This window comes from Protopterus annectens, chromosome 5.part0 (assembly GCF_019279795.1).
Source record: "Protopterus annectens isolate FY-2018-M chromosome 5.part0, PAN1.0, whole genome shotgun sequence".
NCBI classification, from domain to species: domain Eukaryota; kingdom Metazoa; phylum Chordata; order Ceratodontiformes; family Protopteridae; genus Protopterus; species Protopterus annectens.
Window position 1 is genome coordinate 1,578,861,168 of NC_056735.1, and position 16,186 is coordinate 1,578,877,353.

Sequence of the window (16,186 nt, forward strand, 5' to 3'; positions counted from 1 at the left end):
AATAAAGATAAGCACCCATTAATCAATTTATGAAAATGACTTGAAATGCAACAGCCCACCAATACCCGCCCAACACACGCACACAGTAGAGTTCAACCCATTTTCAAACTCATGATTTGAGGTTCCAAGAACAAGAGAAAACAAAGGCAAATCAAGATCTGGAGGTCCATCCTTTAGGGAGCCATTAGGGTTGCCTGAACCCTGTTGTTGACATCTCTCTTAGGATGGTATTTATGATGTGCCTGACCCTCGTCACAGATGGAGACTGAGTGAATTCTATTAGCAGAGTCCCACAGTGCTCTTCCTGTTTTGGTCCATGCATCAGTGTGCCCACAATGAAGGTTTCAACTTATTGATGACTTGGTGAGCTGGCCATGATTTGCATAGCCACCCCTCGTATGAGGGTATGTGATAGAGCATAGCCAGCTCTTTCCTGTCTCCCACCCAGGATGGGCACACACATTTTCTCCTGCCAACTCTGTCAAGCACCTGTCAGGCTGATTGGATAAGGGTCACCCTGGAATAAGGGTCACCCTGGAATTTATTAGTGCTTTTTCCTGTGTGTTACTGGAGCTGGCTTTGAAATGATGTTATTGATTTGGTAAGTCTAAAAGAAAGGTCACTGTTAGGTCTTTCTCCCACAGCAATAGCAAGTGGCTTTTGCTATTCTCATCTCTTTGATGCTTTGGGTAGAATAAGTGGCAGCATTCTAAAGTCCTACATTTCATTCAGGAAACACATCTGTCACTAAGGCAACAAATTCTTTACTATATTTGTATTTATATTTGAGAAGTACAGGCCTGACATGACAAGTAGTAAAGTTGCAAATCAGTAAGCAAAAAAAAAAAAAAAAAGTGGTCAGTAAGAGGCAGGCTAGAAAATCGGATATAGGTTCATAGGTTGGTACTAGGCTACTGGCCTTGGGGCATACACAAGCCTAGCCATAACAATTCCCTGGCTATTTTTTTCTCACACTATTTACTTCCCTGGACCCCTGTCTATCAGGATGACTGACATGGTCCCCGTGGTGAATTTCCTTTCTTCCATCCAATCGTCAAGGTTCCTTTTGAAGAGGGCCAAAGAGGTGCTCTGCTTGACATGTATGGGCAGTCTACTCCAGAGTCTGGGGAGTCTCTGGATAAGGAGCCTATCCCTCCAGCATGTTTTGTATATTGTGGTGACAAGGTTAAGATCCCTGGAGCATGTGGCTTTGAGGGATTGGGATTTCTTTAAGTGTAGCATGTCCAGCATCTCTGGGTTTGACATGGCCTTGTATGTTAAGCAGAGATTGCCTCTGAGTAGACAATATTTGACAGAGTATAGCATAGGGCCTCTGCTTTAGGCCTGTGATTCTTTTAGTGAGATATTTCTGTGACCTTTCCAGTTGTTGCAGATGTCTTGAGAGGTACATACCAAATGGGGCGTTGTATTCTATAATGGGTCTAATGAGGGATGAGTACAGTGGGACAATGGCCTCTTTTTTTCTCGATGAAAAGCCCTTAGTGATGAGGTGTGCCACATAGAAGGATTTGCTGACTGTTGTGGCGATGTAGTTATCAAAGGTGAGACCATTGTCCACTTGTGTCCCTAAGTCTCTTATCACACTTTTGGTCTTTAGTGTACTGCCACCTATGTGGTAATTCATGGGTACATGTTTTTTTCCCAAAGGGGATAACTATACATTTCTTGGCATTGAGCTTGAGCCCATGGCTCTGGCACCAAGCATCTGTTTCTGTAAGGCCCTTTTGTAGAGTATCCACATCATTTGAGGATTCAATAATGGCTCCCAGTTTGCAGTCATCTGCGAACTTTGTTAGCCAGAGTACCATAGTGGTGGCCTGTACTTCAGAGAAGTAGATGCCAAACAAGAGCAGTCCCAGGAATGAACCTTGAGGTACTCCACTTGTCACTTGTCTGGATCTGGATTTGGAGTCAGCTACTTTTACAGTTGGATTCTGTCAGTAAGCCAGTTGGCAACCCATCGAGTGATGTAGGGATTAATGCCCAGCTTAGTACGTTTATCTATCATTCCAGAGTGGGGGATGGTGTCAAAAGCCTTGGTGAGGTCCAGATAGGCTGTGTGGACTGCCTTACCCTTGTCCACGGCTCTGGAGACTGATTTGAACAAGTCAATCAGGTTCAGGAGATAAGATCAGCCCTTCACAAACCCAATGGGGTCCAGTGTTTGAAGGCTGCCAATGTCTTTGTTTATAAGTTACATGATAATACACTCCATGGCCTTGCAGATCAGGCTCATCAAGGTGGATCCCCCCCTTGTGGAGTGGGATAACTGTAGCTGTGTGCCACTCAGTGGGCATGAAGCCTGAGGTGAGGGTATGATTAAACATGACACTTAGGTGAGGTGCCAGTTCATTTTGGAGTTAATGTAGTACACAGCCTGGGATGTTATCTGGTCCCATGGATGCTGTAGTCTTAGCTTTGGAAAGTGCATTGTTTTACCTGTGTGGCCATTATTACCGGAATTTGGCAATCTTCTGGTATTGAGATGGGCCGTTTAGGGGGTGAGAGGAGGGTAAAGTTGGCACTGAATCAGTCTGCCAGGATATTGGCAATATCCTTGGGATCAGTATAGTTAATGCCATTCTGCTGTAACTCAGAGCAGTTCTGAGCATTGCCATGTAAATTTTGACATAGTTATGGAATGCCTTCTGGTTGTCTTTGGAATCTTTGGCAATTTTATTTTCATAACTAGCTTTGGAGGATTTTATGAGGGATCTCAGCTTCTTACTGAGTCTGGTAAGGGAGTTTTTTGCATCCTGGGATTTTCCTCTTTTCTGCAACAGTTTCTTCCTTTTGTTGTAAAGTTTGTTTATAGCAGGGGACCACCAGATTGGTTTCCTTTTTTTGGAGGAGAGCATCTTGGTTATTTGGGATGGCATGATTCATACATGAGTGGATGTGCTCGTACAGTGCCTTAGTGTAGGACTGAGCAGTCGAATTTCAGTTCCCATCTGCAAGGGTGTCATGAAGTTTGTCACTTCTGACTTCAGTTGCATGAACTTGGCATTGGAGACGTCTTTATGGAGGTTTCCTTACTGGAGGGTGGGGGGTGGTGTGTGGATGTTAAAGGTGATTAGGTTATGGTCTGTCCTGACAAACAAGGGGGTGACCATAGGTGTGGAGCATCAATTTCCCATGTTGGTAATGACCAGGTCTAGGATATTGGAGCCCATGGTGTGACTATGGATTAGTTGTTCCAGGGCATTGGAATTTATGAATTCCAAGAACCATTGGGCAAAGGTGTTGGTACACAAGTAGTTTTCCCAGTTAATGGCAAGGTAGTTGAAATCACCCAGTATTAGGGAGTCTGGTTATATCTTAATATTTTCCAGTATGTTTAGGAAGGTGTAGTGAGAATCTTGGGTCATGGTGGGGGATCTGTAGCAAGCTACAATTTGGATTGCAGTCTTACCTAGTGTTTGTTGCACCTGGAGAATTTCAGATGCATCGTGTTGGGCAACTAGCCTGGTGGTGTGAATATCCTTGGTGAATATGGACACTCCTCCACCTTTAGTGTTTTGATCCTGGTTTGGTGGCCAAAAAGTGTGGTAAGAGTTGTAGCCTGGTATTGCATGGGGTGCACTCTGGAGCCTTGAACCAGGTCTCAGTTACTGCACAGATATTGATGTTCTCCATTTTTAGGAGTGCCTCAAGAGAGTGCATTTTGAGGTTTTGACTTCTAGCATTGAGTAGCATTACTTTCAGAATTTCCATGCTTGTACCTGTTACGGTGATGGTTTTTGTCCTTTGAATTTTGCCTAAAAAGGGCACTACAGGCATGGCAAGAGCCTTAGCCAGTAACCTGAATCCTAGAGGCGACAGGTGCAGACCATCTCTGGCAAAGCATCGTGGTCTGTCGATCATGTCATCCCAGGCAGACAGATACTGGATCCCCTTTGAATGACACCAGAAGCTTAGCCAATTGTTGAAGTCAATCATTTTGTACTTATATTGCTTTATCATTCTGGGTGAAGGCAGGATGCTACTCAGGGCTATGGTCATACCTGCCTGGGCCACATAATCTGAGAGCTCTTTCATGTCTCTTTTCATGTAGTCCAGGGAGGTACATCTCAAGTCATTCACTCCAACATGGACAATGACAGAGTCATATTTGTATTTGTTGTGGAGTGACTATAGTGCATGCATTATGTGGCAGATCCTGGCACCTGACAGACAGCTGACTGTAATTTTCTCCTTGTTCAGCCACAGAAATGAACACTAAAGTGGCTTTGATGTGTTAAATCTACAGTTGAAGAACAGCATCAGGAGAAAATGTTTCATTATACTGAAAAATTAATTGTATTGGTTAAAGATAAAATATTTACTGGTCAGATGCAAACTGTGAAGCATTTCTTAACCCAAACATCCTTCAATGCTATTGAATCATAGTTGGCAAATGCCCAATTAATCTTGAACCCAAATAAAACTAAACTCATGCTCTTCCACTCCACTAAATTCAAAATCCAATCCACTTACGTCAACTTAACATCCAGTAATGAGCCTTTGATTGAACCAGTACCATCCACTCAACTTCTCGCTGTTGTTATTGATCAAAATCTTAAGTTTGACTTACACATTGACCAGACTGTGAAGAAGTACACAAGAAAATAGATAACTTATACAGATGCAAAAACACTCCAGAATAAGCACAGCCAGAGCTTATCTTCTGTCAACTTTACTATACACCTCACCCATCCTTAGCAACCTCTCCAAATCAGACCTAAGCAAGCTAGATGCCTACTATAACAAGATAGCTAAATTTGCCACTTTCTGTCCTCCTAGAACCCATCATTGTAAGACCATAAGACAAATATCTTGGTTATAACTAACCCACCAACTCATTCTCATGCAACTCACTACCGCCAACCAAATGTACTATAAACCCGATAAAACACCAGCTCTAAAAGGGCTCCTCAATTCCCTTATAAGTACCCATCCACTAAGATTTACTAATAAAGCTTAATTGAATTAACCAGCAGTAAAAATAGCTCAGGTGACTGTCTATATTCCTACTACATTGTTAAACTGTGGAATGCCTTACCTCTTGAAAGTAGAACTATAACTAGTTTAAAAAACTTCAAGCATCACGATAAAGCCCACCTCATCAATTTCTGGACTTGTACATGTAGTGGGCATGGGTAGCCCAAACCTTAGAACTAGCTGATTTTAACATTTTAATTGTATATATAATGAGCATTGAATTTAAGCCATATGACTACCTTATGTTGTTTTTTTTTTCTTTGGCACTGTTAATATCTATCAGAGTTTAAGTCTTCAGTTTGCTAGGCTACCTGTATATAAGACTAAGTATTGTAACTGCACTCTTATTGCATACAGTGACCTTCCTGCTACTACTGTAAGAACTGTCTTCTAGAAGCATTGTTATACAAGATTATTGGTCTCGTCTCCCACTTGACCAATTTATTCTGTTCTAGTCTTTTTACCATTATGAATGTCTGTGACTATTTTTTTCTTTATTGTATTATACAATTTTCTTTCTACTAACAAAATAGTTTACTAACAATGTAGCTTTTCTCCCTGGGCCTCTGCTGAAAATGGATTGTATGCCCAGTTGGACTCTTCCAGTAAACAAATGTAAAATAAAAATAAAATAAAAATAAACACTATCTCTTTTACTGAATCAGGGAGCCTTCAGAAACCATGAAATTCTGGTCAGAGGTATTGCTACATAGATATGTCCATTAGATTGGAGTGCATATGCAATACCCTGGTGGTACTCCAGAGTTCTAGCTAACAAAAAGTAAAACAGTTGCATTAATGAAAGTAGTTTATTCTCTCAGCATGGAGAAAACTAAATTGCTTCATTTTAGGGCAAAGAGCAGATGGAAAGTCCATAAAAAAGTCAAATATTTCTTCCTTGACATTTTCTGTTGGGTAAGTTTGTTTTTTAGCAAATCATAGAGAGCAACGTAATAGAAACTAGCAGACTATTTTTACCTGCATATTATTTTCCAAAATCTAGTCTTAGAACAAAGTAGAAGCTGTCATTATGTTGGTGTTAGATGATCAGAAACAACTTAATCTATACCCAAAAATAATAATTTTATGTTCTTGAGCAAATCTTGCTTAACAGTTAAAGGCTTAGTACTTGGCCATTTATAGAAACCTATGGCCATTTGTAATTAAGGTGGTAAGATGAAGAAGTGTGATATTTGACATGAGAAAGACTATATTTTAATTAAATTAAGACATAACCAGAATTTTAATTAATTAAGCATTAGGAACTTGGAAATTTTTTAGAGAGACACTAAATGATTCCTCAAGTATTTGTTAGATAAAATCCAACTGTAAGGTGACAGTGACCACACATTAGCTTTCTGTAGCCCTTAAATGAAGTTTTTGTATGAAAAGATTGACTGGACTCTAGGAAATAAACTACATATATAACATTAATTCTTGTTGGTGCAGTTCCAGGTGACATATTAATCACATTTGTGGGGGAAATGCAGGATCATGGCAATTACATGTTTCTGAACTCATGATGTAGTAATACCAATCATTCTCTGTCCTCATTTATGCATATTTTAATTTTACTGCAAGCCAAGAAGATTAGGGGTAAAAGTGATTTAACTGTAGCTCTTTCTATACATCAAAGATGTGGGTTTTTAGAAATATTTGTTGCATAGTGCAAAGTGAAATAGCATGAAGGAAGAGCAATCAGGAAGGGGAGATTCAAAAAAACATTTAACATGACCATGCTTTGGGAGAAACAGCATGATATTTGTAATTTATACAAATGATTACCAACATGCAGCTCATTACATATAAAAATGAAAATAAACCTGACAGAGCAATTCAGAGACCGATAATTCCAGGTTATGCCACAAGGTGCACATCTATTACAAATGCCAGAATCTTTTGCTTTAAAATCAAACTAAGTGTCTAGGAATAGTAACAGATAAAGCTGAAAAGCAAGAGTTAGTAACCACTCTCAAAGCTAGTGCATACATTGCCATGCTTTCATCACCCTCTATAGTACATATGGGTCTACCAGTGGCTAGCATGCCATCACCTCCATGATCAGAACATTGTTAATATGAATGATGTGGATTAGGACATCATAAGTGAATTAACAGAAATGTGTCTTTCCCATTTATGGAATCAAAGTGCCTGCATGGACTTATCTTTGTAGAATTAAAGGCTTGTACAGCATTAGTCATCCTTGTAACGGGCAACTTATAGTTTCCAAAATGGTGCAAGGTAGTTTTTTTTCAAGAATTTTTTATTAGTTGATATTCCATAATGTTTTTACAGCAATAACCATATTTACATAATGGCATTAAGTGTTACTTATTCAAGGATAAGACATGTTCACATATACTCTCAACCAAGTATTTTTTAACAACAAAGAATTAGTTGTTCAAACTTAACTATATACAGTATTTACAATGTGTGTCCATATATTTATTAATTAATATGCTCTCCTTACATATATATATATATATATATATATATATATATATATATATATATATATATAGATAGATAGATAGATAGATATCTAGACACACACAGACACACAAACACATACTTATACACATAATAAAGTAAAATTATTGTTTTACACCATTACCCATCTTCAATAACTATACAATGTTGTCCTAGTATTTATATTTAAATGTTTTTATAGGTGATTTCTCTTTTATCGTTTCAGTATCTTTCTCCAAAATATTTCCTAGTATGGACAGGAAATCTGTAAGAGAAGAATATGCTTTTTGAAGCCATTTTCTTCTAACTGTTTTTCCTTGAAGCAGATAAAACTGTCCTTAAAAAATGGATATTGTGATTTTAATGAACGTTGGTATTTTATTATTCTATAGTATCATGTCTTTAATGATAGTAAAGTTATCAGACCACAGCATTCATCCAAATATTTGAACTTTCAAACAATGTTCTGGTAGTGATACACAATCATATATGATATGGTTACAGTATGCTTTTGTATTGAACTTGCATTTACAACTTTTATTAGAAGATTTTGTTATTTTATTCATTTTATCAAGTATGAAGATTGTTCTGTGCAAAATCCTCCATGTATAAATTCTCTTTTCTCTCCATATAATCATCTTTTTGTATTAGTTCCTTCCAACAAGGCCCTAGTTGCACAATATGATAGAATCAGACCCATTCTATTACTGGAATTTACTTTTTTATAGACAAAACTTTTTAATTCTCTAAACACATTCTTTGCATAACTTAAATCTGAATGATTACACATTTTATATGGTAAATAGTTAAGTATAACCCACATTTTGTAATTTGCAATTAATACACCATGTTCTATTTTGTTTATTGTTTGTCATTTACCATGTTCAGTTTGTTAGATTATCAATAACATTAATGCTTCCTCTATAATTAATAATTTTTATGTCCTCTAAATCAGATTTAATCATTAGTCCCTGACATTGTAACTTATTAGTGTCCGTGTTTAGATTAAATAAATCTGTACATTCGTCAGTCTTTGTTTTATTAAACTGAAATGCTTTGGTTTTATTCCCGTTAAATAGTTGAACGTAGTTTGGTAGTTGAACTACTTGATTTAACACTACCTAAAAACTTCTTCATGTTCGGTGAAAATTACTACTTGCAAACAGTCGGAGTTGGAATGGGTTCACCCTATGGTGCAAGTGTGGCCAATCTTGTCATGGCTCACTGGGAACAACAATTCATTTTTGAAGAGTGTGCGTATGCTGGCCACCTTGTCTACTATACCCATTACCTTGACGACATTTTCATTTTATTTAATGGAAATGAAGCAGAGGCAGCCTCTTTCATCAGCTTTTTGAATGGCACTACTGAATTTTTGAAGTTCACTTCGTCATTTAGTAGCACACAAATAGCATATCTCGACATCCTTTTAACTAAAGATGTGATTGATTCTTGTTTTTCATCTAGAATCTATAGAAAACCGACCCACTCCAACACATTTCTTCATTTCACTAGTTGTCATCCTTACAGGCAGAAACGGGCCGTAGTGAAAGGCCAGTTAGTTAGAGCGGCAAGGATCACTAGTAAAGACGACGAGTTTCACGTAGAATGTGATACACTAAAAAAGATGTTCTTAAGTAGAGGGTACCCCATTCAACTTGTTGAGGAACTTATAAGTGAAATTGGAACTAAAAGAAACCTTAAGACATATGTACCTTTACTACAGTTGAAGGGGATTGATGAAGCAACACCGCCTATTAAGATTCTTGGCCAACAGAACGATGACATCCATTGTGAAGCAGTAGAACACCTTCCCAGGTTTATTACCACGTTTGCAGTAGACAGTCATATTTTGTGGTTCATTGTCAAGAAAAACTGGCATTTATTTAAAACAGACTCATTAGTATCATCCAAACTGGGAGCCTTTCCCCTGGTAGTGTATAAAAAAGGTAGGAACCTTAAATCATGGTTCGAGAAGAAAGAATTACGAACCAGGACTCCAGGGATGTTCAAATGCCACAACTGCAACTATTGTAGATTTATTGTAGAATCCAATAGATTTGAGGTTAGTAATGAATCATTTAAACTCAAGCATAGATTCACGTGCAACTCAAAGATGGTGGTGTATCTGGCACAGTGTCAGTTATGCCAAGCTCATTATGTGGGGAAAACTGAACGGAAGCTTAGGGAACGCATATATGAACACCAATACGCTATCAGGAAAGCAAAAACCACTAACGCACTGGCTAAGCACATTTTGGATTTCCCTACACATCATTTCAAATTTATAGCAATTGATCAGGCATACACTGACATTAGAGGTGGTCCTACTGCGCTAAAATTACTAGCATTAGAACTTCAGTGGCAAATTCGGTTAGAATCATACCATCCACCTGGCCTTAATGAAGCATGTTCTATAGCCTGTCTTTTAAGTATTCTCAGTCTTAAAAGATAGTATGTAATATAATTTTTATTGATTCATTTCTATTTTTTAGTACATACTATTTGGGCATTGACAGTTTTGTCTATGGTTCAGTTAAATGTTATTTATGAATAATAGTTTGATTTGAACAATAGTGCTCTTTTACATATCTTATATATACATTTTAATATTTAGTTATATATTTTGTATACATTTTTAATAATTGTTGAGTTTTTGTGACTTTGTAGTGTTTGTATTTAAGGTTTGTATTTAAGGTTTAGTACCTTAAACAGCAATACATTCATTGTAAGTTAATTATTTTAATTGTCTTCAATTATGTTGTTAAGAACAATTAAGTCGAATGTATAAAACCTACACTGTTGTCTCCTCTTATTTATTCTGATGAAGTTTGCATATTGGTGTTTTGGATTTCTTTAATCTCTTGTGGTTTACTGCTTGGCTGCTGTTGGTGTATTTTTCTAACACTCTGTGTTGGACAGTGCGTTGGGTTTTCTACAGTTGGACTCTCCTTTTTGGTTTTTTTATTCCCGTTAAATGACAACCCAGATTTTTTTTTCAAATACTTTTATTTAGTCTGTCTGCATTGTTGCCTGATTCACTAACATTTGCTACTGTCAGAAGTATGTCATCTTCAAATAATATCTTAAATTCATATTTCCGCTATTTTTATTCCTACTATACTATGATTACTTCTTATTGTTATATCCAGAGGTTCAGTAGCCAAAGTAAATGCTATTCGTATCAATTGAACTTTCCTGTAGTATACATTTACAATTTTCTTTTCATTATATTTGCTTATTAATAGAGTTGTTCTTTTTAATAGTGTTGGTCTGTCTCTAAAAGTACATTATAAGGTACACTTTTTAGCACTTTTTTAACTTTAATTAAACCAGATAACAACATGATCATAACAATTCTTTCCTGAATTCATTAGATCCCAGTCTAACTAGAACAAACCAGTAAAACTAGCCATTCTATTATTTCTGTATTTAAATACAACTTGCTGCTTCTTCTGGTTATGCTCTGCTTATGTGAATAATTATATTCTCTACTAAGCTTCATTCACCCCCCTTGGAATTTCTGCCATCCCTCATTCTCTACGGAATTTCTCTATTTTCTCTTGTTTTCCACATTTGTCCCATTTTTTTAATGATTTTACTCAGTTTGCAGTATTTCCTACACTTTCTTCATCTTACCTTTTTCCAACTTAACTAATGACATCGCTTCTTTCTTTCTGTTTTTGTTTCTTCTTTCTTGTCTACTGCCTCATCATTTTTGTTTTACTTCTTTTCATGCACATTTTATTATTAATTTCTGTATTTCCACCTTGCCTCTTGCATTTCAGCTCTCCCTCTTCTTTCTCTCCCCTTCACATTATCTATCCCTTTAATTCAGATACAACCATCTATCTGTTTTTTTACTATAATTTTCAGTTCTTCATTGTCCCAAGTTATATTCTATATAAATTATCTAGTTAGATCATTACTAAACTATCTAATTTTTTTAACTCTTTTCATTTTCATCTCTTCTTTGGTGCCTTCATTTTATGCTGAACATTCACTATTACTATTAAATGCTTCTGCTTCTCAAAATAATTACATTTAAGTCATTCTTTTAATAATTGGATTGCATATTTTACAGTTAAAACTTTTCAGCCCTTACCTTGTTTCACAAAAGGTAAATAACATAAAATGTAAATATGCACTCTGGATAGTTAGACTTGAACAAGGTGTACAACTCATTTAGGGGCTGACTATTTTTTATTGAAAAACAGAAAAATAAAATACATATGTAAATCACAAATGCACATAGAAATTATCCTTAACATGTCTATATTTTCTGCTAAAAGGACAAAAAATTATTTCTATAAGCTATTTAAAAAAACCTCTGGGAATGAAAAGAATGTTGTATAAATATGAAATCTGTTTGAAACTGAACTCGGGTTATGGATATTAATCGAACAATTATTTGCTAGAAGCCATTCAAACAAACATGCACATCTGCCATCACATCATAAATGTTTTCAGGAAACCTGCATTAATAGCCATGCTCAATCAAATCAAAGGGGCTAAAGCTGCCATACAAATCCTCCTTTCCATAGAACTTTTATCATGATAAGTGATAAACATGTATCAAATATAACTTGTGCTTTCAATGATTAACACATTTCTCCTGTCTGTGAATGAACTAAGAGACACTGTCACGCAATTTTTTTTATATTTACATTCTAAAAACAAATAATGCTAATTATTGTCTTGTGTAAAAAATGTCTGGTTCAGTGCGTGATTAATGCCAAAACATGGCCAAATCTAAATACCTTTTGTTAAGAAAAAAATAACGATAATAACTTTAACCTGCATAAAGAAGCATAAATTACTTTTATAACTAATATTTTATTAAAGAATACTTATTATTTCAATTAACTTTTCTGAGAATGTGTTTTATAACATTAGTATCATTAGTGTACTTTTATATGTATTGCCCCTCTCCATTATTGACTGCTAATGACACACTTACCTACAATATTTATTTCTAATATTAAAGCTTTATTCTTCTTTGAAAGTGAAGTGCTGGTGTGAAAAAATATAATGTTAATATTAAATATGTGTTTCACTATTTATAAGTTTACACACATATATATATATATATATATATATATATATATACACACACACACACACATATATATATATATATATATATATACACACACATATATACACACATATACATACACACACACACACACATATATATATATATATATATATATATATATATATATATATATATATATATATATATATATATATACATAGATATGTATATGGGTCTATTATGGTTGATTGAAAACTCATTTGATTGAAAATGAAATTACTAGGACCACTTCACTGAAAGCTCACTTCACTGAAAACTCACTTGACTGAAACTCATTTCATTGAAAGTTATAAATGGCCTTTTCCCCACTGTAGTGCAACCCTGGAGTTAGTATATAAAGTAAGGGGGGTGTGGGGTGCACATTTAAACTATAAACAATGATACTTGCAAGTGCAATAAATAACTGTTTCCAAAAGAGAATATATAACCAAGATATATATATATATATATATATATATATATATATATATATATATATATATGTATATGTCTACTTCTGATTGTCGAAAACACACTTTCTTGACAACCAGAAGATCAAACCCATTTTAGCGAAAGTGCAATAAATCGAAAGTGCACTTTAGCAAAAGCTGGTTCTCCAAAGCACATTACAGTGGGGATAAGGAAATATATCCTTTTCCCCCACTTAGGTGCAATCTCGGTGTTAGTATATTTAAGTAGGGGGGTGCAGGAGGGCTTGATCTCCTGCAAAATATTGTTTAAAGTAGTTTTTTTTTGTTTGTTTCCTGTTCGGAGAACTTGCTTTCGCGAAAGTGCACTTTTGATGTAGTGCACTTTCGCATTAATGGGTCTCGATGTTTCTTATTCAAGATTCACATCACATCAGATGTGTTTATTTTACATAAGAGGTATGTTTTTTTTCTCAAATATGATTACCTTATATTTTCAATATTTTAGGAATTTTTAAGCAAACCATTAATAGAAGACATTGGATTGGTTGTTGGTTAACAAATCTTAAATTAGTCCATGCATTAGTTCAAGTATTTTGTTGGTTGAGGGAAGTATTATTTTTGGTTTCTTGTTTGTATTTTCTGGCAATCCATCTTTTCCCAGAGTATTTTTTTTCAGAGAAGAATAATTCCAGTCTATGTTTCCAATACTGGGGATAATGATGTTTCTGATGAAGTAAATAGCGCTTCTTCTAAGTTATTGTGTCATTTGTCAGAAAAATTCCAATTCTGTCTGGATATAGAAGATAAGATTTTATGTTCTTTTGCTTCAGGGTCTTAATAAACAATCAGCAGTCTCATCCCTTTTTAAGAGTTATACTAGCATAAACATTACCAAATATTATTACAGAATGTCGCATTTTTATTGGAAAATTTCTCCAGGCTGCTTTAGGACTAGCTCCCTGTCTAAAAAGGACATAAATATCTCCACTATGAACCTAGGAGCAGATAAGGTTTTGATGAAGTGGACTTTCCAAGTGCTCTTTGTCCACTCTCTATGCCACCAGATAACCCTTCATGCATGTTCTGGACTTCCAGTATCCGTATCCATGTGGTTAACAATGACAGCATGTCAGTGCCATCCATTTTTTTCAGGAACTTCAAACACAGTATGTTGTTCTTTCTTGCTCATTTGTCCTTTTGTGTTATTAAATGAAGAGGCTATATCCTGTATTTTGGCATTGCATTTCTCAGCCATATTTTAGAGATTCTGTATGCTTAGGGATATTCTATTGGATACTTTCAAATTTATTTTGAAACTGATCCATTTTAAGCGACACTTCCTGTATTCAGTACATCACTTGCTGAAGGTCTTTTTTTTGAATTAGGCATCCCTATATGAGAATTCTTGCTGGTATTCATTTGATGAGATGAATCTGACTGGGAATCACAATGAACTTGCACTGACTGAAAAAATCCCTTTTTACTGTTATAACATATATAAATCTTCAGAAAATAAAGTAAGGTAACTTCTCTATGTTTTTTTTCCTAAGATTTAATACAATTTTTGGTCAAAATATATTGCTTTCTGCAGAGCCTCAAAACTAGGTCATACACGGTAGCCATCTTGTTCCGTCTGTGATTAACATACCAAAGAATGAACATGTATCAGACTCATGAATCGCATCTCAGTTCTATGAGCTGACACTGCAAAATGTGGAGGAGAACATATGATTTCCACAGACAGCAGAGGAGTGAACCATCACTATATTTTAATTTTACAACATATCTCAATTCCCTGAGGTCATACGTACCATTGATTCTGCATCACTGTCATGACCCCACCTGCTCCAAGTGGTACTCAGTATGTCAAACAGAAGTGCTTCAAGTCTGTCATATGCCAGGTAGTTTGCGAAGCACAGTGTATTACATACTTGTCTGTATCATTGTGCCATCCAGTCAGCTTCCATGAGTCCCACAACTGATAAACAGGATTTTGTGTTGGGTGACTTCCCACAAGGTCATCTAGTTAGTAGGGGAATACATAGATGGGTTCATAGGCCAGGATATATAATTCAAATTCAACCAGTCAACAGGGTGCATATAATTATGTCCACTGTTGTGTGTAGCAGGTGAGGATGGATATGTGTTGGAATGGTGAATCCCCCAGACCATGACTGGGAATGAAGTACTATGCAGTGCATTTGCAGATGGGGAGCATTTCTGAATTTATGCTTGAACTCCTAAAGGGAAATTTCCACTTGTTGAATTAATCTGATGGTGCACTGCAGTGTATACTTGACACCTTTCAGCCAGACAATCATGTTTTGTGCCACATCACCCAATATAGTAGTTTACATTCTGAAGAAAAGAACATGCATGAATGAATGCCATGAAGGATAGCACTTGACTAGAGCAGCCAAGTCTGGTTCAGCTCTCAATTTGCCAGTTCCCATTGCATGTGCTGCAGAGTTTTCCCTATAGGCCATGCAAAGTTTTCCCAACCTTGAATAGGTTTTGTTCCACAATCACTATCCTTAACACAGTCTGTGTAGTGGCTGTATCTATCTGGATCATGGACTGCACATCTGATGACAGATATGAAGTATGGCAGCCTTGTCAGGGTAAGGCCATTATTCAGGGCATTGATGGCTACCATTATTCCTCTACCCTGCACATTGAAGGCAGTAAAGCTTAAAGGTGCCATATGTGGTGATAGCTTCTGTTTAGCCTAGCTGGGATATCCAGTACCAGACAATGGTGGTGCTAGAAGTCTAACTTGCCCCTCCATCACTTAATATAAGGGTGATATATGGAAGTCCACCAATAATAGTATGGATGACAGTACAACTGCATCATACAACTATGCCAAGTGCATACTGCCATCATTGTCAGATACAGGTTATCTGATGACAACATCCTGTTGTGCTGGACCCGTGACAAGTGGAAACTATGAAAACCTAACAATAACATACTTGCACCAGTGTTGGAACATATGCTTCACATACCCAAACATACAGGCTCATGATATTTTGGTGAATATTTCATCATATGCCTATCTTGGGGTCAAAGTGTTACAGCTGCAGTCCACACTTACCTGTAGAACAAATATACTGAGAGGTTGTGCTTAATAATTCCATCTCTCAGGCAGGTTAGTGTTTACCTCTTACTCATCTCTGAACTCTAACAATAATCTTGCCACTACACC